A 26,066-nucleotide genomic window follows, 5' to 3' on the forward strand; every position below is an offset into this window, starting at 1 on the left:
TTTATATGTATTTTATATATCAATTTTCATACAAATACACATTCTTTTATTGATATTTTGTTTATTTATTTTGAAGCGAATCTACATTATTTAATGTGTATTTTGTATATATATTTTTATACGTATTTACATCATTTCATGTGTATTTTGTACATATATTTCTATAGAAATCTACGTTTTTTTATGTGTATTCGTATATATATTTGAAACAAATTTACAGTTTTATTTGTATTTTGCATATTTTTTCAATACACATTTACCTTATTGTATGTGCATTTTGTTTATTAATTTTAATACAAATTTAATTATTCAAAATACCAATAAAATAATGTGTATTTGGATGAAAATATATATAGAAAATACATAAAATAACCTAATTTGTATAAAATACAAATATACATAAAATAACCTAAAATTGAATAAAATAAATATACAAAATAAACATAAAATAAGGTAAATTTGCAATGAAATATATGTAAAAATACACATAAAACAATATAAATTTGTATGAAAATATATAAACAAATACACATAAAATAACGTAAATTTGTATAAAATATGTATTAAAAATTCACATTAAATAATGTAAATATGTATAAAAAAAATATATGCAAAATACACATAGAATAATGTAAAATCATATCAAAATAAATACACAGAATATCAAAAAAAATAATGTAAATTTGTATGAAAATATATATACAAAATACAAATAAAATAACTAAAATTTGTATAAAAATATATACAAAAATACACAAAAATAATTTAAATTTGTTTGAAAATATATATGCAAAATACACATAAAATTAGGCAAATTTGTATTGAAATACATATACAAAATACACATAAAATGATGTAAATTTGTATAAAAATATTTAAACAAATAAACATAATATAACGTAAATTTGGATAAAATATATAAACAAAATATACATTAAATAATGTAAATATTTATAAAAAATATATACAAAATAAATATAGATCGTATCAAAATAAATGAACAGAATATCAATAAAACATGTAAATTTGTATAAAAATAAAGAAGCAAAATACCCATAAAATAACGCACATTTGTATAAAAATGTATATACAAAAGTACTTATAAAATAATTAAATTTGTATTAAAATAAATATTCAAAATGCACATACAATAAAGTAAATTTGTATTGAAATAGATATGCAAAATACACATAAATAATGTAAATTTGTATGAAAATATACATACAAAATACATATAAAATGATGTAAAAAAGTCTAAAAATATATATATATATATATATAAAATAATAAATATATATCAAAATAAATAAACAAAATATATAAAGAATATATATATATATATATATATATATATATATATATATATATATATATATATATATATATATACAAAATAAGATAAATATAGTATATTTGTATATATATATATATACAAAATACACATATAATTAGTTAAATTTGTATTTAAGTACATGTACAAAAAACACACATAAAATAATGTAAATTTGTATGAAATGAAAACAAATACACATAAAATAACGTACATTTGTATAAAATATATATACAAAATACACATAGAATAATGTAAAATCGCATCAAAATAAATACACAGAATATCAATAAAATAATATAAATTTGTATGAAAATAAAGATGCAAAATAACCATAAAATAAACCATATTTTTATAAAAATACATATACAAAAATTCACATAGAATAATTAAATTTGTATTAAAATTAATATACAAAATGCAGATACAATAAGGTAAATTTGTATTGAAAAAATATGCAAAATACACATAAAACAGTGTAAATTTGTTTTAAAATATATATACGAATACACCTAAAATAACGTAGATTTCTATAGAAATATATATACAAAATATACATGAAATGATGTAAATACGTATAAAAAATATATATACAAAATACACATTAAATAATGTAAATTCGCGTCAAAATAAATAAACAAAATATCAATAAAAGAATGTGTATTTGTATGAGAATAGATATACAAAATACACATAAAATAACCTAAAATTGTATAAAAATATATACAAAAATACACAAAAATAATTTAAATTTGAATGAAAATAAATATACAAAATACACATAAAACTAGGAAAATTTGTAATGAGATACATATACAAAATACACATAAAATAATATAAATTTAAATAAAAATACATAAACAAATACACTTAAAATTACGTAAATTTGTATAAAATATATATACAAAATACAAATTAGATAATGTAAATATGTATAAAAAAATATATACAAAACACAAATAGAATAATGTAAAATCGTATCAAAATAAATACAAAGAATATTAATAAAATAATGTAAATTTGTATGAAAATAAAGAAGCAAAATACCCAATAAATAAAGCCTTTTTTTATAAAAATATATATACAAATATACACATAATTTTTTTTTTATTTGTATTAAAATAAATATACGAAATACACATACAATAAAGTAGATCTGTATTGAAATAGATATGCAAAATACATATAAAACAATGTAAATTTGTTTCAAAATATATATACGAATACACATAAAATAACGTAGATTTCTATAAAAATATATTTCCAAAATACACATCAAATTAAGTAAATACGTAAAAAAAATGTATACAAAATACACATAAAATAATATAAATTCGTATAAAAATAAATAAACAAAATACCAATAAAAAAATGTGTATTTGCATAAATATAAATATACAAAATACACATAAAATAACGTAAATTTATATAAAAACTATATACAAAAATACACAGAAGCATTTAAATTTGTATGAAATAGATATACAAAATACACACAAAATAAGCTAAATTTGAATTGAAATATATATACAAAATACATAAAATAAAGTAAATTTGTATCAAAATATTTATACAAATACACATATAATAACGTAAATTTGTATAAAAATATATAAACAAAATACACATTACATAATGTAAATACGTATAAAAAATATGTACAAAATACACATATAATCATGTAATTCGTATCAAAATAAATAAACAAAATACAAATAAAATAATATAAATCTGTATGAGAAAACATATACAAAATACACATAAAATAACGCAAATTTCTATAAAAATATATGTACAAAAATGCACATAAAATAAATTTGCATAAAAATATATATACAAAACACACATTAGATAATGTAAATGAGTATAAAAATATGTATACAAAATACCTATGATATAATCTAGATTCGTATCGAATTAAATTAAGAAAATAGCAATAAAATAATGTAATTTTGGATGAAAATATATATAGAAAATACACATAAAATATCCTAAGTACAAATACAAATATACACATAAAATAATTTAAACTGAAAGAAATAAATATACAAAATAAACATAAAATAAGATAAATTTGTAATGAAATATATGTAAAAATACACAAAAAAATAATATATATTTGTATGAAAATATATATACAAATACAAATTAAATAACATGAATTTGTATAACATTTGTATCAAAATATATACGAATACACACAATAAAATAACGTAAATGTTTATGAAAATGTATATACAAAATACACATAAAATAATTTAAATACGTAGAAAAATATATATACAAAAAACACATAAAATAATGTAAATTTGTATGAAAATATATAAACAAATACACATAAAATTATGTAAATTTGGATAAAATATATATACAAAATAAACATTAAATAATGTAAATATGTGTAAAAAAATATATATACAAAATACACATAGAATAATGTTAAATCGTATCAAAATAAATAAACAGAATATCAATAAATTAATGTAAATTTGTATGAAAATAAAGATACAAAATACCCATATAATAACGCATATTTGCATAAAAATATATATACAAAAATGCTTTTAAAATAATTAAATTTGTAATAAAATAAATATAAAAAATGCACATACAATAAAGTAAATTTGTATTGAAATAGATATGCAAAATACACATCAATAATGTAAATTTGTATCAAAATACATATACGAATACTCATAAAATAGAGTAAATTCCTATGAAAATATACATACAAAATAGATATACAAAATACACACATAACTAGTTAAATTTGTATTTAAATACATGTACAAAAAACCCATAAAATAATGTAAATTTGTATGAAATGAAAACAAATACACATAAAATAACGTACTTTTTATATAAAATATATATAAACAATACTCATAGAATAATGTAAAATCATATCAAAATAAACACACAGAATGTCAATAAAATAATGTAAATTTGTATGAAAATAAAGATGCAAAATACCCATAAAATAAAGCATATTTTTATAAAAATACATATACAAAAATACACATAGAATAATCAAATTTGTATTAAAATTAATATACAAAATGCACATACAATAAGGTAAATTTGTATTGAAAAAATATGCAAAAAACACAAAACAATGTAAATTTGTTTCAAAATATATATACGAATACACATAAAATAACGTAGATTTCTATAGAAATATATATACAAAATACACATGAAATTATGTAAATACGTTTAAAAATATATATACAAAATACACATTAAATAATGTAAATTCGTGTCCAAATAAATAAACAAAATATCATGAAAAGAATGTGTATTTGTATGAAAATAGATATACAAAATACACATAAAATAACCTAACTTTGTATAAAACTATATACAAAAATACACAAAAATAATCTAAACTTGTACGAAAATAAATATACAAAATACACATAAAATTAGGTAAATTTGTATTGAAATACATTTACAAAATACACATAAAATAATGTAAATTTGAATGAAAATATATAAACATATACACTTAAAATAACGTAAATTTGTATCAAATGTATATAAAAAATACACATTAAATAATGTAAATATGTATAAAAAAAAATATATACAAAACACAAATAGAATAATGTAAAATCGTATCAAAATAAATACACAAAATATTAATAAAATAATGTAAATTTGTATGAAAAATAAGATGCAAAATACCCATAAAATAACGCTTTTTTTTAAATATATATACGAAAACACATAAAATATTTGATTTTGTATTAAAATAAATATACAAAATGCACATAAAATAACGTAAATTTGTATTGAAATAGATACGCAAAATATATATAAAACAATGTAAATTTGTTTCTAAATATATAAAGGAATACTCATAAAATAGCGTAGATTTCTATAAAAATATATATACAAAATACACATATAATTAAGTAAATACGTATTTAAAAATGCATACAAAATGCACATAAAATAATGTAAACTCGTATCAAAATAAATAAACAAAATACTAATAAAAGAATGTGGGTTTGTATAAATATAAATATACAAAATACACATAAAATAACGTAAATTTATACAAAACTATATACAAAAATACATAAAAGTAATTAAATTTGTATGAAAATAGATATACAAAATACACATAAAATAAGCTAAATTTGAATTGAAATAATTGAAATAAATTAATGTAAATTTGTATCAAAATACTTATACAAATACACATATAATAACGTAAATTTGTATAAAAATATATAAACAAAATACACATTAAATAATGTAAATACGTTTAAAAAATATGTTCAAAATACACAAATAATCATGTAATTCGTATCAAAATAAATAGACAAAATACCAATATAATAATGTAAATTTATATGAGAAAACATATACAAAATACACATAAATAACGCAAATTTCAATAAAAATATATATAATATAATATATTTTTATACATATTTAAAATATTTAATGTATATTTTGTATATATATATTTTATCCAAATTTACGTTATTTTATGTGTGTTTGTTTATATATTTCATACAAATTTACATTATTTTATATGAGTTTTGTATATGTATTTCTATACAAATTTGGCTAACTTTATGTGTATTTTGCATATCTATTTTCAATCAAATTTAAATTATTTTTGTGTATTTTGGTATATATTTTTATACAAATTTTAGTTATTTTATTTGTATTTTGTATATATATTTTCCTACAAATATACATTCTTTTATTGGAATTTTGTGTATTTATTTTTTTTACGAATTTACATTATTTTATGTGTATTTTGTATATATATTTTATTGTGTGTATTCGTATATATTTTGATACAAATTTTATACAAATTCATGTTATTTTATGTGTGTTTGAATATATATTTTCATACAAATTTAAATTATTTTATGTGTATTTTTACATATATTTCATTACAAATTTACCTTATTTTATGTTTATTTTGTATATTTATTTTATTCAATTTTAAATTATTTAATGTGTACATTTGTATTTGTATTTACGTTATTTTTGTGTGTTTTCTATATATATTTTCATCCAAAACTATATTATTTTATTGGTATTTTCTTAATTTATCTCGATACGAGTTTAGATTATTTCATAGGTATTTTGTATACATATTTTTATACTCATTTACATTATCTAATGTGTGTTTTGTATATATTTTTTATGCAAATTAATTTTATGTGCATTTTTGTGAATATATTTTTATAGAAATTTGCGTTATTTTATGTGTATTTTGTATATGATTTCTCATACAAATTTACATTATTTTATTGTTTTTTTGTTTATTTATTTTGATACGAATTACATGATTATATGTGTATTTTGTACATATTTTTTTATACGTATTTACATTACTTAATGTGTATTTTGTTTATATATTTTTATACAAATTAACGTTATTATATGAGTATTTGTTAAAAATATATCGATACAAATTTACTTTATTTTATGTATTTTGTATATATATTTCAACTCAAATTTAGCTTATTTTGTGTGTATTTTGTATATCTATTTTCATACAAATTTAATTACTTCTGTGTATTTTTGTATATAGTTTTATATAAATTTACGTTATTTTATGTGCATTTTGTATATTTATATTTATACAAATACACATTCTTTTATTGGTATTTTGTTTACATTATTTTATGTGTATTTTGTATACATTTTTTATACGTATTTACTTAATTTTATGTGTATTTTGTATATATATTTTTATAGAAATCTACGTTATTTTATGTGTATTCGTATATATATTTTGAAACAAATTTACATTGTTTTATATGTTTTTTGCATATCTATTTCAATACAAATTTACCTTATTGTATGTGCATTTAGTATATTTATTTTAATACAAATTCAAATATTTTATGTGTATTTTGGTATATATAATTTTTTAAAAAATGCGTTATTTTATAGGTATTTTGCATCTTAATTTTCATACAAATTTACATTATTTTATAAATATTCTGTGTATATATTTTGATACGATTTTATATTATTCTATTTGTGTTTTATATATATATTTTTTTTACATATTTACATTATTCAATGTGCATTTTTTATATATATTTTATACAAATTTACGTTATTTTAAATGTATTTGTTTATATATTTTCATTCAAATTTACATTATTTTAAGAGTATTTTGTATACGTATTTCAATACAAATGTACCAAATTTTATGTGTATTTTGTATATTTATTTTCATACAAATTTAAATTATTTTTGTGTATTTTTGTATATAGTTTTTTTTTTTTTTTCTTTTTTCTTTTTTTTTTTTTTTACGTTGTTGCCTATTGCGCCGCTAGGCATCTTCCAGTGGCCCTGATGGGGTCGGCCCAAGTTTCAGGTGGGGGCTGATGGTCGTAGCCCGTTCTGGCACCAGGCAGTGTTGTTTAGTTTATAGCCATCATCTTTCTCATGCTGCCCCCCGGAACTCGTTCTTGATTCGCTTGGACGGCTTCCTCTAGAGTCCGGGTTGATGGGTGGTCTTCAGGACAGCATGTGTGTATTTTCTATATCTATTTTCATACAAATACACATTCTTTTATTGATATTTTGTTTATTTATTTTGACGCGAGTTTACATTATTTAATGTGTATTTTGTTTATATATTCTTATACGTATTTATATCATTTCATGTGTATTTTGTATATATATATATTTCTATAGAAATCTACTTTATTTTATGTGTATTCGTATATATATTTTGAAACAAATTTACACTGTTTTATGTGTATTTTGCATATTTTTTCAATACAAATTTACGTTATTGTATGTGCATTTTTTATGTTAATTTTAATACAAATTTAATTATTTTTTGAGTATTTTGCATCTTTATTTTCATACAAATTTACGTTATTTTATTGATATTTTGTGTATTTATTTTAATTCGATTTTACATTATTCTATGTGTATTTTATATATATATTTTATACAAATATACGTTACTTTATATGTATTTGTTTTCATTTCATACAAATTTTCATTATTTTATGTGTATTTTGTACATGTATTTAAATGTGTATTTTGTATATTTATTTTCCTACATATATACGTTCTTTTATCTGAATTTTCTTTTTTTATTTTGATACGAATTTACATTATTTGAGGTATATTTGGTATATATATATTTATACTTATTTACATCATTTTATATGTATTTTGTATGAATATTTTCATAGAAATTTACTCTATTTTATGAGTATTCTTAAATATATTTTGATACAAATTTACTTAATTGATGTGTATTTTGCATATCTATTTCAATACAAATTTACTTTATTGTATGTGCATTTTTTATATTTATTTTAATAAAAAATAATTATTTTGTAAGTATTTTTGTATATATATTTTTATACAAATATGCGTTATTATATGGGTATTTTGCATCTTTATTCTCATACAAATTTACATTATTTTATTGATATTCTGTTTATTTATTTTGATACGATTTTACTTTATTCTATGTGTATTTTGTATATATATTTTTATACATATTTAAATTATTTAAAATATATTTTGTATATATATTTTATTCAAATTTACGTTATTTTATGTGTATTTGTTTATATATTTTCATACAAATTTATATTATTTTATGTGGGTTTTGTATATGTATTTAATACAAATTTGCCTAATTTTATGTGTATTTTCCATATCTATTTTCAAACAAATTTAAATTATTTTTCTGTATTTTTGTATATATATTTTTTCAAATTGTACTTATTTCATTTGTATTTTGTATATATATTTTCCTACAGATATACATTCTTTTATTGGAATTTTGTTTATTTGTTTTTATACGAATTTACATTATTTCATGCGTATTTTGTATATATATTTTTCTACGTATTTACATTATTTTATGTGGATTTTGTATATATAGTCATGTAAAAATTTACCTTATTTTATTGTGTGTATTCGTATATAATTTGTTTACAAATTTTATACAAATTCATGTTATTTTATGTGTATTTGTATATATATTTTCATACAAATTTACATTATTTTATGTGCATTTTTACATATATTTCATTAGAAATTTACCTTATTTTATGTTTATTTTGAATAACTATGTAATTCAATTTTAAATTATTTAATGTGTATATTTGTATTTGTATTTAGGTTATTTTATGTGTATTTTCTATATATATTTACATCCAAAATTACATTATTTTATTGGTATTTTGTTAATTTAATTCGATACGAATTTAGATTATTTCATAGGTATTTTGTATACATATTTTTATACGCATTTACATTATTTAATGTGTGTTTTGTATATTTATTTTTATGCAAATTTAATTTAATTTATGTGCATTTTTGTACATATATATTTTTTTTTTAAATTTGCGTTATTTTATGTGTATTTTGTATATGTTTTCTCATATAAATTTACATTATTTTATTGGTATTTTGTTTATTTATTTTGATACGAATTACATAATTATTTTTATATTTTGTACATATTTTTTTATACGTATTTACATTATTTAATGTGTATTTTGTTTATATATTTCTATACAAATTTACGTTATTATATGTGTATTTGTATAATCATTTTTATACAAATTTACATTATTTTATGTATTGTGTATATATATTTCAATTCAAATTTAGCTTATTTTGTGTGTATTTTATATATCTATTTCCATACAAATTTTATTACTTCTGTGTATTTTTGTATATAGTATTATATAAATTTACATTATTTTATTCGCATATGTGTTTTGTATATATATTTTTATGCAAATATATTTTATGTGCATTTCTGTACATATATTTTTTTATAGAAATTTACGTTATTTTATGTGTATTTTGTATGTTTTTCCATACAAATTTACATATTTTATTTGTATTTTGTTTATTTATTTTCATACGAATTACATGATTATATGTGTACTTTGTATATATATTTTTTATACGTATTTACATTATTTAATGTGTATTTTGTTTATATATTTTTATACATATTTACGTTATTATATGTGTATTTGTATAAATATTTTGATACAAATTTGCTTTATTTTATGTATTTTGTATATATATTTCAATTCAAATTTAGCTTATTTTGTGTGTATTTTATATATCTATCTCCATACAAATTTTATTACTTCTGTGTATTTTTGTATATAGCATTATATAAATTTACATTATTTTATTCGTATTTTTTATATTTATATTTATACAAATACACATTCTTTTATTGGTATTTTCTTTATTTATTTTGATACGAATTTACATTATTTTATGTGTATTTTGTATACATTTTTTTTTACGTATTTACTTTATTTTATGTGTATTTTGTATATATATTTTCATAGAAATCTACGTTATTTTATGTGTATTCGAATATATATTTTGAAACAAATTTACATTGTTTTATATGTATTTTGCATATCTATTTCAATACAAATTTAAATTAGTGTATGTGTATTTTGTGTAATTATTTTAATACAAATTTAACTTTTTTATGTGTATTTTGGTATATATATATTTTTTTTTTAAATGAGTTATTTTATGGGTATTTTTCTTCTTTATTTTCATACAAATTTACATTATTTTATTAATATTCTGTGTATTTATTTTTATACGATTTTACATTATTCTATTTGTGTTTTGTATATATTTTTTTTATACATATTTACATTATTTAATTTGTATTTTGTATATATATTTTATACACATTTACGTTATTTTAAGTGTATTTGTTTATGTATTTTCATTCAAATTTACTTTATTATATGTCTATTTTGTATACGTATTTCAACACAAATTTACTTAATTTTATGTGTATTTTGTATATTTATTTTCCTACAAGTTTAAATTATTTTTGTGTATTTTTGTATATATTTTTATACAAATTTAGGTTCTTTTATGTGTATTTTGTATATATATTTTCATACAAATACACATTCTTTTATCGATATTTTGTTTATTTATTTTGACGCGAATTTACATTATTTAATGTGTATTTTGTATATATATTTCTATCGAAATCTACGTTATTTTATGTGTGTTCGTATATATATTTTGAAACAAATTTACACTGTTTTATGTGTATTTTGCATATTTTTTCAATACGAATTTACATTATTGTATGTGCATTTTGTATATTAATTTTAATACAAATTTAATTATTCTATGTGTATTTTTGTATATGTATTTTTATAAAAATATGCTTTATTTTATGGGTATTTTGCATCTTTATTTTCATACAAATTTACATTATTTTGTTGATACTCTTTGTATTTATTTTGATACGATTTTACAATATTCTATGTGTATTTTGTATAAATATTTTTTACAAATGTATGTTATTTTATGTGTATTTGTTTTCATTTCATACAAATTTACATTATTTTATGTGTATATTGTACATTTATTTAAATACAAATTTAACTAATTATATGTGTATTTTGAAAATCTATTTTCATACAAATTGATTTTTTTTTGTATATATTTTTATACAAATTTTCGCTATTTTATGTGTATTTTGTATATTTATTTTCCTACAAATATACTTTCTTTTATCGGAATTTTGTTTATTTATTTTGATACGAGTTTACATTATTTTAGGGGTATTTGGTATATATATTTTTATATTTATTTACATCATTTTATATGTATTTTGTATGCATATTTTCATAGAAATTTCCTCTATTTTATGTGTATTCGTATATATCTTTTGATACAAATTTACATTATTTATGTGTATTTTGCATATCTATTTTAATACAAATTAACTTTATTGTATGTGCATTTTGTATATTTATTTTAATACAAATTAAATTCTGTTATGTGTATTTTTGTATGTAATTTTGTTTATTTATTTTTATACGAATTTACATTATTTTAGGTGTATTTGATATGTATATTTTTATAATTATTTATTTTATTTTATTTGTATTTTGAATATATATTTTTATAGAAATTTACTCTATTTTATGTGTATTCGTATATATATTTTTATACAAATTTACATTATTTATGTGTATTTTGCATATCTATTTCAATACAAATTTACCATATTGTATGTGTATTTTGTATATTTATTTTATTACAAATCTAATTATTTTATGTGTATTTTTGTAAAAATATGCGTTATTATATGGGTATTTGCATCTTTATTTTCATACAAATTTACATTATCTTATTGATATTCTGTTTATTTATTTTGATACGATTTTACATTATTCTATGTGTATTTTCTATATATATTTTTGTACACATTTACATTATTTAATGTATATTTTGTATATATATCTTAAATAAATTTACGTTATTTTATGTGTATTTGTTTATATATTTTCATACAAATTTACAATATTTTATGTGTATTTTTATATGTATTTCAATACAAATTTGCCTAATTTTATGTGTATTTTGCATATCTATTTTCAAACAAATTTAGATTATTTTTATATATTTTTGTATATATTTCTATACAAATTTTAGTTATTTTATTTGTATTTTGTATATATATTTTCCTACAAATATACATTCTTTTAGTGGAATTTTGTTCATTTATTTTCATAAGAATTTACATTATTTTATGTGTATTTTGTATATATATTTTTCTACGTATTTACATTATTTTATATGTATTTTTTATATATATTTTCATAAAAATTTACGTTATTTTATTGTGTGTATTCGTATATGTTTTTATACAAATTTACATTATTTTATGTTTATTTTGCATATCTATTTCAATATAAATTTACTTTATTGTATGTGTATTTTGTATATTTATTTTAATACAAATTTAATTATTTTATGTGTACTTTGTATACATTTTCTTATACCTATTTACTTCATTTAATGTGTATTTTGTATATATATTTTTATAGTAATCTACGTTATTTTATGTGTATTCGTATATATATTTTGAAACAGATTTACATTGTTTTATATGTATTTAGCATATCTATTTCAATACAAATTTACCTTATTGTATGTGCATTTTGTATATTTATTGTAATACAAATTTAAATATTTAATTATTTTGGTATATATGTTTTTATAAAAAGAGTTTTATACAAATTTACAATATTTTATGTGTATTTTGTATATCTATTTTCATACAAATACACATTCTTTTATTGATATTTTGTTTATTTATTTTGACGCGAATTTACATTATTTAATGTGTATTGTGTATATATATTTTTACATTATTTTATTGATATCTGTGTATTTATTTTGATACGATTTTACATTATTCTAAATATATTTTGTATATATATTTCATACAAATGTACGTTATTTTATGTGAATTTGTTTTCATTTCATACAAATTTACAATATTTTATGTGTATTTTGTTCATGTATTTAAATACGAATTTAACTAATTATATGTGTATTATGTATTTCTATTTTCATACAAATTGAAATTAATTTTGTGTATTTTATTATATATTTTTATTCAAATTTTCATACTTTTATGTGTATTTTGTATATTTATTTTCCTACAAATATACGTTCTTTTATCGGAATTTTGTTTATTGATTTTGATACGAATTTTCATTATTTTAGATGTATTTGATATATATATATATATATATATATATATATATATATATATATATATATATATATATATATATATATATATATATATATATATATATATATATATATATATATATATATATATATATATATATATATATCTATATATATATATATTTATACTTATTTACATCATTTTATATGTATTTTTAATATATATTTTCATAGAAATTTACTCTATTGTATGTGTATTCGTATATATATTTTGATACAAATTTACATTATTTATGTGTATTTCGCATTTCTATTTCAATACAAATTTTCTTTATTGTATGTGATTTTTGTATATTTATTTTATTAAAATTTTATTATTTTATGTGTATTTTTGTATATATATTTTTAAACAAATATGCGTTATTATATGGTTATTTTGCATCTTTATTTTCATACAAATTTACATTATTTTATTGATAGTCTGTTTATTTATTTTTATACGATTTTACGTTATTCTGTGTATTTTGTATACATATCTTTAGACATATTTACATTATTTAATGTATATTTTGTACATATATTTTATGGAAATTTACGTTATCTTATGTGTATTTGTTTATATAGTTTCATACAAATTTACATTATTTTATGTGTATTTTGTATATGTATTTAAAAAAAAAACTGCCTAATTCCATGTGTATTTTGCATATATATTTTCAAACAAATTTGAATTATTTTTGTGTATTTTTGTATATATTTTTATACAATTTTTTGTTATTTTATTTGTATTTTGTATATATATTTTCCTACAAATATGCATTCTTTTAGAGGAGATTTTGTTTATTTATTTTGATACGAATTTATATTATTTTATGTGTATTTTGTATATATATTTTTCTATGTATTTACATTATTTAATGTGTATTTTGAGTTATTTTATTGTGTGTATTCGTATATATTTTGATAAAAATTTACTTTATTTTATGTGTTTTTTGCATATCGATTTCAATAAAAATCTACCTCATTGTATGTGTATTTTGTATATTTATTTTAACACAAATTTAATTATTTTGTGTATTTTTGTATATATATTTTTTTTAAATATGAGTTATTTTATGGGTATATTGCATCTTTAATTTTAAAAAATTTTACATTACGTACATATCTTTTATACGTATTTACATTATTTAATGTGTATTTTGTTTATATATTTTTATACAAATTTACGTTATTATATGTGTATTTGAAAATATATTTTGATACAAATTTACATTATTTTATGTATTTTCTATATATATTTCAATTCAAATTTAGCTTATTTTATGTCTTTTGTATATCTATTTTCATACAAATTTAATTATTTTTGTTTATATAGTATATATAGTATTTAGTTTTATACAATTTTATGTTATTTTATGTGTATTTTGTATATTTATATTTATACAAGTACACACTCTTTTATTGGCATTTAGTTTATTTATTTTGATACGAATTTACATTATTTTATGTGTATTTTGTATACATTTTCTTATACGTATTTACTTCATTTTATGTGTATTTTGTATATATATTTTTAGAGAAATCTACGTTATTTTATGTGTATTCGTATATATATTTTGAAAGAAATTTACATTGTTTTATATTTATTTTGCATATCTATTTCAATACAAATTTACCTTATTGTATGTGCATTTTGTATATCTATTGTAATACAAATTTAAATATTTTATATGTATTTTGGTATATATATTTTCATAAAAAATGCGTTGTTTTATGGGTATTTTGCATCTTTATTTTCATACAAATTTACATTATTTTAATAATATTATGTGTATTTATTTTGATACTATTTTACATTATTCTATTTGTCTTTTGTATATATTTTTTTATACATATTTACATTATTTAATGTGTATTTTATATATATATATTTCATACAAATTTACGTTTTTTTAAGTGTATTTGTTTATATATTTTCATTCAAATTTACATTATTTTATATGTATTTTATATATGTATTTCAATACAAATTTACCTAATTTTAAGTGTATTTTGTATATTAATTTTCATACAAATTTAAACTATTTTTTGTGTATTTTTCAATAGAGTTTTATACAAATTTACAATAATTAATGTGTATTTTGTATATCTATTTTCATACAAATACTCATTCTTTTATTGATATTTTGTTTATTTGTTTTGACACGAATTTACATTATTTAATGTGTATTGTGTATATATATTTTTATACGTATTTACGTCATTTCATCTATTTTTTGTATTTATATTTCTATAGAAATCTTCGTTATTTTATGGGTATTCGTATATATATTTTGAAACAAATATACATTGTTTTATGTGTACTTTGCATATTCTTTCAATACAAATTTACCTTATTGTATGTGCATTTTGTATATATATATATATATATATATATATATATATATATATATATATATATAAATACATATAAATATATATATATATATATATATATATATATATATATATATATATATATATATATATATATATATATATATATATATATATATTCCTACAAATATACATTCTTTTATTGGAATTTTGTTTATTTATTTTGATACGAATTAACATTATTTTATGTGTATTTTCTATATATATTTTTCTACGTATTTACATTATTTTATGTGTATTTTGTATATATATATTTCATAAAAATTTACGTTATTTTATTGAGTGTATTTGTATCTATTTTGATACAAATTTACATTATTTTATGTGTATTTTGCATTTCTATTTTTATATAAATTTACCTTTTAGTATGTGTATTTTGTATATTTATTTTAATACAAATTTAATTATTTTATGTGTATTTTTGTTTATATTTTTTTTAAATATTAGTTATTTTATGTGTATTTTGTATATCTATTTTCATACAAATTTAATTACTTTTGTGTATTTTTGTATTTACTTTTATATCAATTTACGTTATTTTATGTGTTTTTTGTATATTTATATTTATACAAATACACATTCTTTTATTAGTATTTTGTTTATTGATTTTGATACGAGTTTACATTATTTTATGTGTATTTTGTATACATTTTTTTATACATTTACTTCATTTTATGTATTTTGTATATATATCTTTATAAAATCTGCGTTATTTTATGTGTTTTCGTATATATATTTTGAGACAAATTTACATTGTTTTATATGTATTTTATATCTATTTATATATATATATATATATATATATATATATATATATATATATATATATATATATATATATATATATATATATATATATATATATATATATATATATATATATATATATATATATATATATATATCTTTTATACGTATTTACATTATTTAATGTGTATTTTGTTTATACATTTTTATACAAATTTACGTTATTATATGTGTATTTGAATATATATTTTGATACAAATTTGTATTATTTTATGTATTTTCTATATTTATTTCAATTCTAATTTAGCTTATTTTATGTGTCTTTTGTATATCTATTTTCATACAAATTTAATTATTATTGTTTATTTTTGTATATAGTTTTATACAATTTTACGTTATTTTATGTGTATTTTGTATAATTATATTTATACAAGTACACATTCTTTTATTGGCATTTTGTTTATTTATTTTGATACGAATTTACATTATTTTATGTGTATTTTGTATATATTTTCTTATACGTATTTACTTCATTTTATGTGTATTTTGTATATACATTTTTATAGAAATCTACGTTATTTTATGTGTATTCGTATATATATTTTGAATGAAATTACATTGTTTTATATGTATTTTGCATATTTGTATAAATATAAATATACACAGAAGTAATTAAATTTGTATGAAAATAGATATACAAAATACACACAAAATAAGCTTAATTTGAATTGAAATATATGTACAAAATACATAAAATAAAGTAAATTTGTATCAAAATATTTTTACAAATACACATATAATTAGGTAAATTTAATATAAAAATATATAAACAAAATACACATTAAATAATGTAATTACGTATGAAAAAATATATATACAAAATACACATATAATCATGTAATTCGTACCAAAATAAATAAACAAAATACCAATAAAATAATGTAAATTTTTATGAGAAAACATATACAAAATACACATAAAATAAATAAATTTCTATAAAAATATATGTACAAAAATGCACATAAAATAAATTTTCATTAAAAAATATATACAAAACACACATTACATAATGTAAACGAGTATAAACATATGTATACAAAATACCTATAAAAAAATCTAAATTAGTATCGAGTTAAATAAAGAAAATACCAATAAAATAATGTAATTTTGGATGAAAATATATATAGAAAATACACATAAAATTACGTAAATACAAATACAAATATACATATAAAATAATCATAAAATAAGGTAAATAAATACACGTAAAATAATATAAATTTGTATGAAAATATACATACAAATACCCATAAAATAACATGAATTTGTATAAAATTTGTATCAAAATAAATAAGAATACACACAATAAAATAATGTACATTTTTATTAAAATATATATACAAAATACACATAAAATAATGTAAATACGTAGAAAAATATATATACAAAATACACATAAAATAATGTAAACTCGTATCAAAATTATAATAAAAGATTATAATAAAAGATTGTATATTTGTAAGAAAATATATATACAATATACAAATAAAATAACTAAAATTTGTATAAAAATAAATACAAAAATACACAAAAATAATTTAAATTTGTTTGAAAATAGATATGCAAAATACACATAAAGTTAGGCAAATTTGTATTGAAATACATATACAAAATACACATAAAATAATGTAAATTTGTATGAAAATATATAAACAAATACACATAAAATAACGTAAATTTGGATAAAATATATATACAAAATATATATTAAATAATGTAAATATGTATAAAAATATATATACAAAATACACATAGAATAATGTTAAATCGTATCAAAATAAATAAACAGAATATCAATAAAATAATTTAAATTTGTTTGAAAATAAAGATGCAAAATACCCATATAATAACGGATATATGCATAAAAATATATATACAAAAATACACATGAAATAATTAAATTTGTATTGAAATAAATATACAAAATGTATATACAATAAAGTAAATTTGTATTGAAATACATATCCAAAATACACATCAATAATGTAAATTTGTATCAAAATATATACGAATACACATAAAATAGAATAAATTTCTAAGAAAATATACATACAAACTACATATAAAATGATGTAAATAGTATAAAAATATATATACCAAATACACCTAAAATAATGTAAACTCGTATCAAAATAAACAAACAAAATTCCGATAAAAGAACGTATATTTGTAGGAAAATAAATATACAAAATACACATAAAATAACGAAAATTTGAATAAAAATATATACAAAAAAAAAACAAAAATTAATAAATAAATTTTTCTGAAAATTTATATACAAAATACACATATAATTAGTTAAATTTGTACAAATTTGTACATGTACAAAATACACATAAAATAATGAAAATTTGTATGAAATGAAAACAAATACACATAAAATAACGTACATTTGTATTAAATATATATACAAAATACACATAGAAAATAATGTAAAATCGTATAAAAAAAATACACAAAATATCAATAAAATTATGTAAATTTGTATGAAAATAAAGATGCAAAATACCAATAAAATAAAGCATATTTTTATAAAAATACATATACATAAATACACATTCAATAATTAAATTTCTAGTAAAATTAATATACAAAATGCACATACAATAAGGTAAATTTTTATTAAAAAAATATGCAAAATACACATAAAACAATGTAAATTTGTTTCAAAATATATATACGAATACACATAAAATAACGCAGATTTCTATAGAAATATATATACAAAATACACTTGAGATGCTGTAAATATGTATAAAAATAGACATTAAATAATGTATATTCGTTTCAAAATAAATAAACAAAATATCAATAAAAGAATGTGTATTTGTATGAAAATAGATATTCAAAATACACATAAAATAACGTAAATTTGTATTAAACTATATACAAAAATACACAAAAATAATTTACATTTTGTTTGAAAATAAGTATACAAAATACACATAAAATAGGTAAATTTGTATTGAAATACATTTACAAAATACACATAAAATAATATAAATTTGAATGAAAACACATAAACAAATACACTTACAATAACGTAAATTTGTATGAAATATATATACAAAATACACATTAAGTAATGTAAATATGTATAAAAAAAATATATACAAAACCCAAATAGAATAATGCAAAATCGTAACAAAATAAATACACAGAATATTAATAAAATAATGTAAATTTCTATGAAAATAAAGGAGCAAAATACCCATAAAATAACGGATTTTTTTTAAATATATATATATCAAAATACATATAAGAAATTTTAATTTGTATTAAAATAAATATACAAATTGCACATACAATAAGGTAAATTTATATTGAAATAGATATGCAAAATACATATAAAACAATATAAAATTTGTTTCAAAATATATATACGAATACACATAAAATAACGTAGATTTCTATAAAAATATATATACAAAATACACATAAAATGAAGTAAATACGTATAAAAAAAATGTATACAAAATACACATAAAATAATGTAAATTCGTATCAAAATAAATAAACAAAATACCAATAAAAAAATGTGTATTTGTATAAAAATAAATATACAAAATACACATAAAATATCGTAAATTTATATAAAACTATATACAAAAATACACAAAAGTAGTTAAATTGTGTGTATTTTGTACATATTTTTATACGTATTTCCATTACTTAATATGTAGTTTGTTTATATATTTTTAAACAAATCTACGTTATTATATGTATTTGTATAAATATTTTGATACAGATTTACATTATTTTATGTATTTTGTAGGTACAAATCAATTCAAATTTAGCTTATTTTAGCTGTATTTTGTATTTGTATTTTCATACAAATTTACATTACTTAATGTGTATTTTTGTATATATTTTATTCAAATTTACGTTATTTTATGTATATGTTTATGTACCATTCAAATTCAGCTATTTTATATATATTTTGCATATATAGTTTTATAAATTTGATATAATTTTCATTCAAATTTCCATTATTTTATGTATTTTTTGTATATAGTTTTATACAATTTTGTTTATGTGTATTTTATTTATATTTATACAAATACACATTCTTTTTACTGGTATTTTGTTTATTTATTTTGTTACGATTTTTATGTGTATTTTGTATTCATTTTTATACGTATTTACTTCATTTTATGTGTATTTTGTATATATTTATAGAAATCTACGTTATTTTATGTATTCGTATATATTTTGAAACAAATTTACATATTTATATGTATTTTGCATATCTATTTCTATACAAATTTACCTTATAGTATGTGCATTTTTATATTTATTTTAATACAAATTTAATATTTTATGTGTATTTTGGTATACATATTTTATAAAAATGCGTTTTTTATGGCTATTTTGCATCTTTATTTTGATACAAATTTACATTATTTTAGTAATATTCTGTGTATTTATTTTGATACGATTTTACATTATTCTATTTGTGTTTTGTATATATTTTTTATACGTTTTTACATTATTTAATGTGTATTTTCTATAAATATTTGATGAAAATATACGTTATTTTAAGTGTATATGTTTATATATTTTCATTCAAATTTCCATTATTTTATGTGTATTTTGTATATGTATTTCAATACAAATTTACTTAATTTTATGTGTATTTTGTATATTTAGTTTCATACAAATATAAATTATTTTTGTGTATTTTTATATATAGTTTTATACAAATTTAGGTTATTTGATGTGTATTTTGTATATCTATTTTCCATATACACATTCTTTTAGTTATATGTTGTTTATTTATTTTTAACATAATTTAAATTATTTAAGGTGTATTTTTTATGTATATTTTTATAATTATTTAAATCATTTAATGTTTATTTTTTATATATATTTAAATATAAATCTACGTTATTTTTTGTGTATTAGTATATAGATTTTTAAAAAAATTTACACTTTTATGTGTATTTTGCATATTTTTTCAATACAAATTTACATTATTGTATATGCATTTTGTATATTAATTTTAATACAAATTTAATTATTATATGTGTATTTTTGTATATGTATATTTATAAAAATATGCTTTATTTTATGGGTATTTTGCATCTTTATTTTCATACAAATTTACGTTATTTTATTGATATTCTGCTCATTCATTTTGATACGATTTGACTTTATTCTATGTTTATTTTGTATATTATTTTCATACAAATTTACATTATTTTATGTGTATTTGTTTATATATTTTGACACAAATTTACAATATTTTATGGGCATTTTGTATATAAATTTCAAAAGAAATTTACCTAGTTTTATGTGTATTTTGAATATCTATTTCCATACAAACTCAAATTATTTTTATGTATTTTTGTATATATTTCAATACAAATTTTAGTTATGTTATGTGTATTTTGTAAATCTATTTTCATTCAAATATATATTATTTTATTGGTATTTTGTTGATTTATATTGATACGAATTTATATTATTTTATATGTACTTTGTATATATATTTTTATACGCATTTACATTATTTAATATTTATTTTGAATATATATTTTTATACAAATTCATGGTATTTTATGTGTATTTGTATATATATTTTCATATAAATTTACATTATTTTATAGGTATTTTGTACATATATTTCATTACAAATTTACCTTATTTGATGTTTATTTTGTATGTGTATTTTGTACATTTATATTTATACAAATACACATTCTTTTATTAGTATTTTGTTTATTTATTTGATTCAATTTACATTATTTTATGTGTATTTGTTTACATTTTTTATACGTATTTACTTAATTTTATGTATATTTTGTATATATATTTTTATGAAATCTACGTCATTTTATGTGTATTCGTATATATAAATTTATATAAAACTATATACAAAATACAAAATATTTAAATTTGTACGAAAAAATACAAAATAGACGTAAAATTAGGTAAATTTGTATTGAAATACATATACAAAAACACATCAAATAATGTAAATTTGAATGAAAATATATAAATAAACACACTTAAAATAACGTAAATTTAGTATAAAATATATAAAATACACATTGAATAATGTAAATATATATAAAAAATATATATACAAAACACAAATAGAATAATGTAAAATCGTATCAAAATAAATACACCGAATATAAATAAAATAATGTACATTTGTATGAAAATAAAGATGCAAAATTCCCATAAAATAGCGCATTTCTTATAAAAATATATATACCAAAATGCACATAAAATATTTAAATTTGTATTGAAATAAATATACAAAACGCACATACAATAAGGTAAATTTGTATTGAAAGAGATATGCAAAAATACATATAAAACAATGTAAATTTGTTTCAAAATATATATACGAATACAAATAAAATAACGTAGATTTCTATAAAAATATATATACAAAATACACATAAAATTAAGTAAATACGTATAAAAAAATGTGTACAAAATACACATAAAATAATGTAAATTCGAATTAAAATAAATAAACAAAATACCAATAAAAGTATAAATAAATATACAAAATACACATACAAAATAAACATAAAATAAGGTAGATTTGTAATAAAAAATATGTACAAAATACACATAACATAATGTAAATTTATATGAAAATATATATACAAATACATATAAAATACCATGAATTTGTATAAAAATATATATTCAAAATAAATATTAAATAATGTAAATGCGTATAAAAATATATATACAAAGTACATATAAAATAATGTAAATTCGTATCAATATAAATCAACAAAACACCAATAAAATAGTATATATTTGAATGAAAATAAATTTACAAAATACAAATAACATAACTAAAATTTGTATTAAAATATATACAAAAATACATAGAAATAATTTGAGTTTGTATGAAAATAGATATACAAAATACACATAAACTAGGTAAATTTCTTTTGAAATGTATATACAAAATACCCATAAAATATTGTAAATTTGTGTTAAAATATATAAACACATAAAAAAAACTAAATTTGTATGAAAAATATATACAAAATACACATAGAATAATGTCAATTCGTATCAAAATGAATGAGCAGAATATCAATAAAATAATGTAAATTTGTATGAAAATAAAGATGCAAAATACCCATAAATTTTACATTATGTTTATAATATGTTTTGTATTAAAATACTGCAGCATACAAATGTTATATTATTTTATTATTTTGTTTATTTAATTTGATACAAATTTATATGATATGTGTATTTTGTACATATTTTTTTACGTATCTACATTATTTAATGTGTATTTTGTTTATATATTATCATACAAATTTATGTTATTATATGTGTATTTGTATAAATATTTTGATGCAAATTTACTTTATTTCATGTATTTTGTATATATATTTCAATTCAAATTTAGCTTATTTTGTGTGTATTTTGTATATCTATTTTCATACAAATTTAATTACTTCTGTGTATATTTGTATATAGTTTTATATAAATTTACGTTATTTTATGTGTATTTTGTATATTTATATTTATACAAATACACATTCTTTTATTAGTATTTTATTTATTTATTTTGATACGAGTTTACATTATTTTATCTGTATTTTGTATACATTTTTTTATACGTATTTACTTCATTTTATATGTATTTTGTATATATATTTTTATAGAAATCTACGTTATTTTATGTGTATTCGTATATATATTTTGAAACAAATTTACATTGTTTTATATGTATTTTGCATATCTATTTTAATAGAAATTTACCTTATTATGTGTGCATTTCGTATATTTATTTTAATACAAATTCAAATATTTTATGTGTGTTTTGGTATAAACAAAATATCAATAAAAGAATGTGTATTTGTATGAAAATAGATAAACAAAAATACACATAAAATAACCTAAATTTGTATAAAGCTATATACAAACATACACAAAAATAATTTAAATTTGTATGAAAATAAATATACAAAATACACATAAAACTAGGTAAATTTGTATTGAAATACATATACAAAATACACATAAAATAATGTAAATTTGAATGAAAATATATAAACATATACACTTAAAATAACGTAAATTTGTATCAAATATATATACAAAATACACATTAAATAATGTAAATATGTATAGAAAAAATATATACAAAACACAAATAGAATAATGTAAAATCGTATCAAAAATAAATACATAGAATATTAATCAAATAATCTAAATTTGTATGAAAATAAAGATGCAAAATACCCATAAAATAACGTATTTTTTATAAAAATATATATACAAAAATACACCTAAAATATTAAAATTTGTATTAAAATAAATATAAAAAATGCACACACAATAAGGTAAATTTGTATTGAATTAGATATGCAAAATACATATAAAACAATGTAAATTTGTTTCAAAATATATATACAAATACACATAAAATAATGTAGATTTCAATAAAAATATATACAAAATACACATAAAATGAAGTAAATACGTATAAAAAAATGAATACAAAATACACTTAAAATAATGTAAAATCGTATCAAAATAAATAAACAAAATACCAATAAAATAATGTGTATTTGTATAAATATAAATATACAAAATACACATAGAATATCGTAAATTTGTTTAAAACTATATACAAAAATACACAGAAGTAATTAAATTTGTATGAAAATAGATATAAAAAATACAGCTAAAGTAAGCAAAATTTGAATTGAAATGAATATACAAAATACATAAAATAATGTAAATTTGTATCAAAATATTTATACAAATATATATAATAACGTAGATTTGTTTAAAGATATATAAACAAAATACACGTTAAGTAATGTAAATACGTATAAAAAATATGTACAAAATACACATATAATCATGTAATTCGTATCAAAATAAATAAATAAAATACCAATAAAATAATGTAAATTTGTATGAGAAAACATAAACAAATAACGCAAATTTCTATAAAAATATATGTACAAAA

The sequence above is a fragment of the Eriocheir sinensis genome, unplaced genomic scaffold, assembly GCF_024679095.1.
Source record: "Eriocheir sinensis breed Jianghai 21 unplaced genomic scaffold, ASM2467909v1 Scaffold162, whole genome shotgun sequence".
NCBI lineage: Eukaryota > Metazoa > Arthropoda > Malacostraca > Decapoda > Varunidae > Eriocheir > Eriocheir sinensis.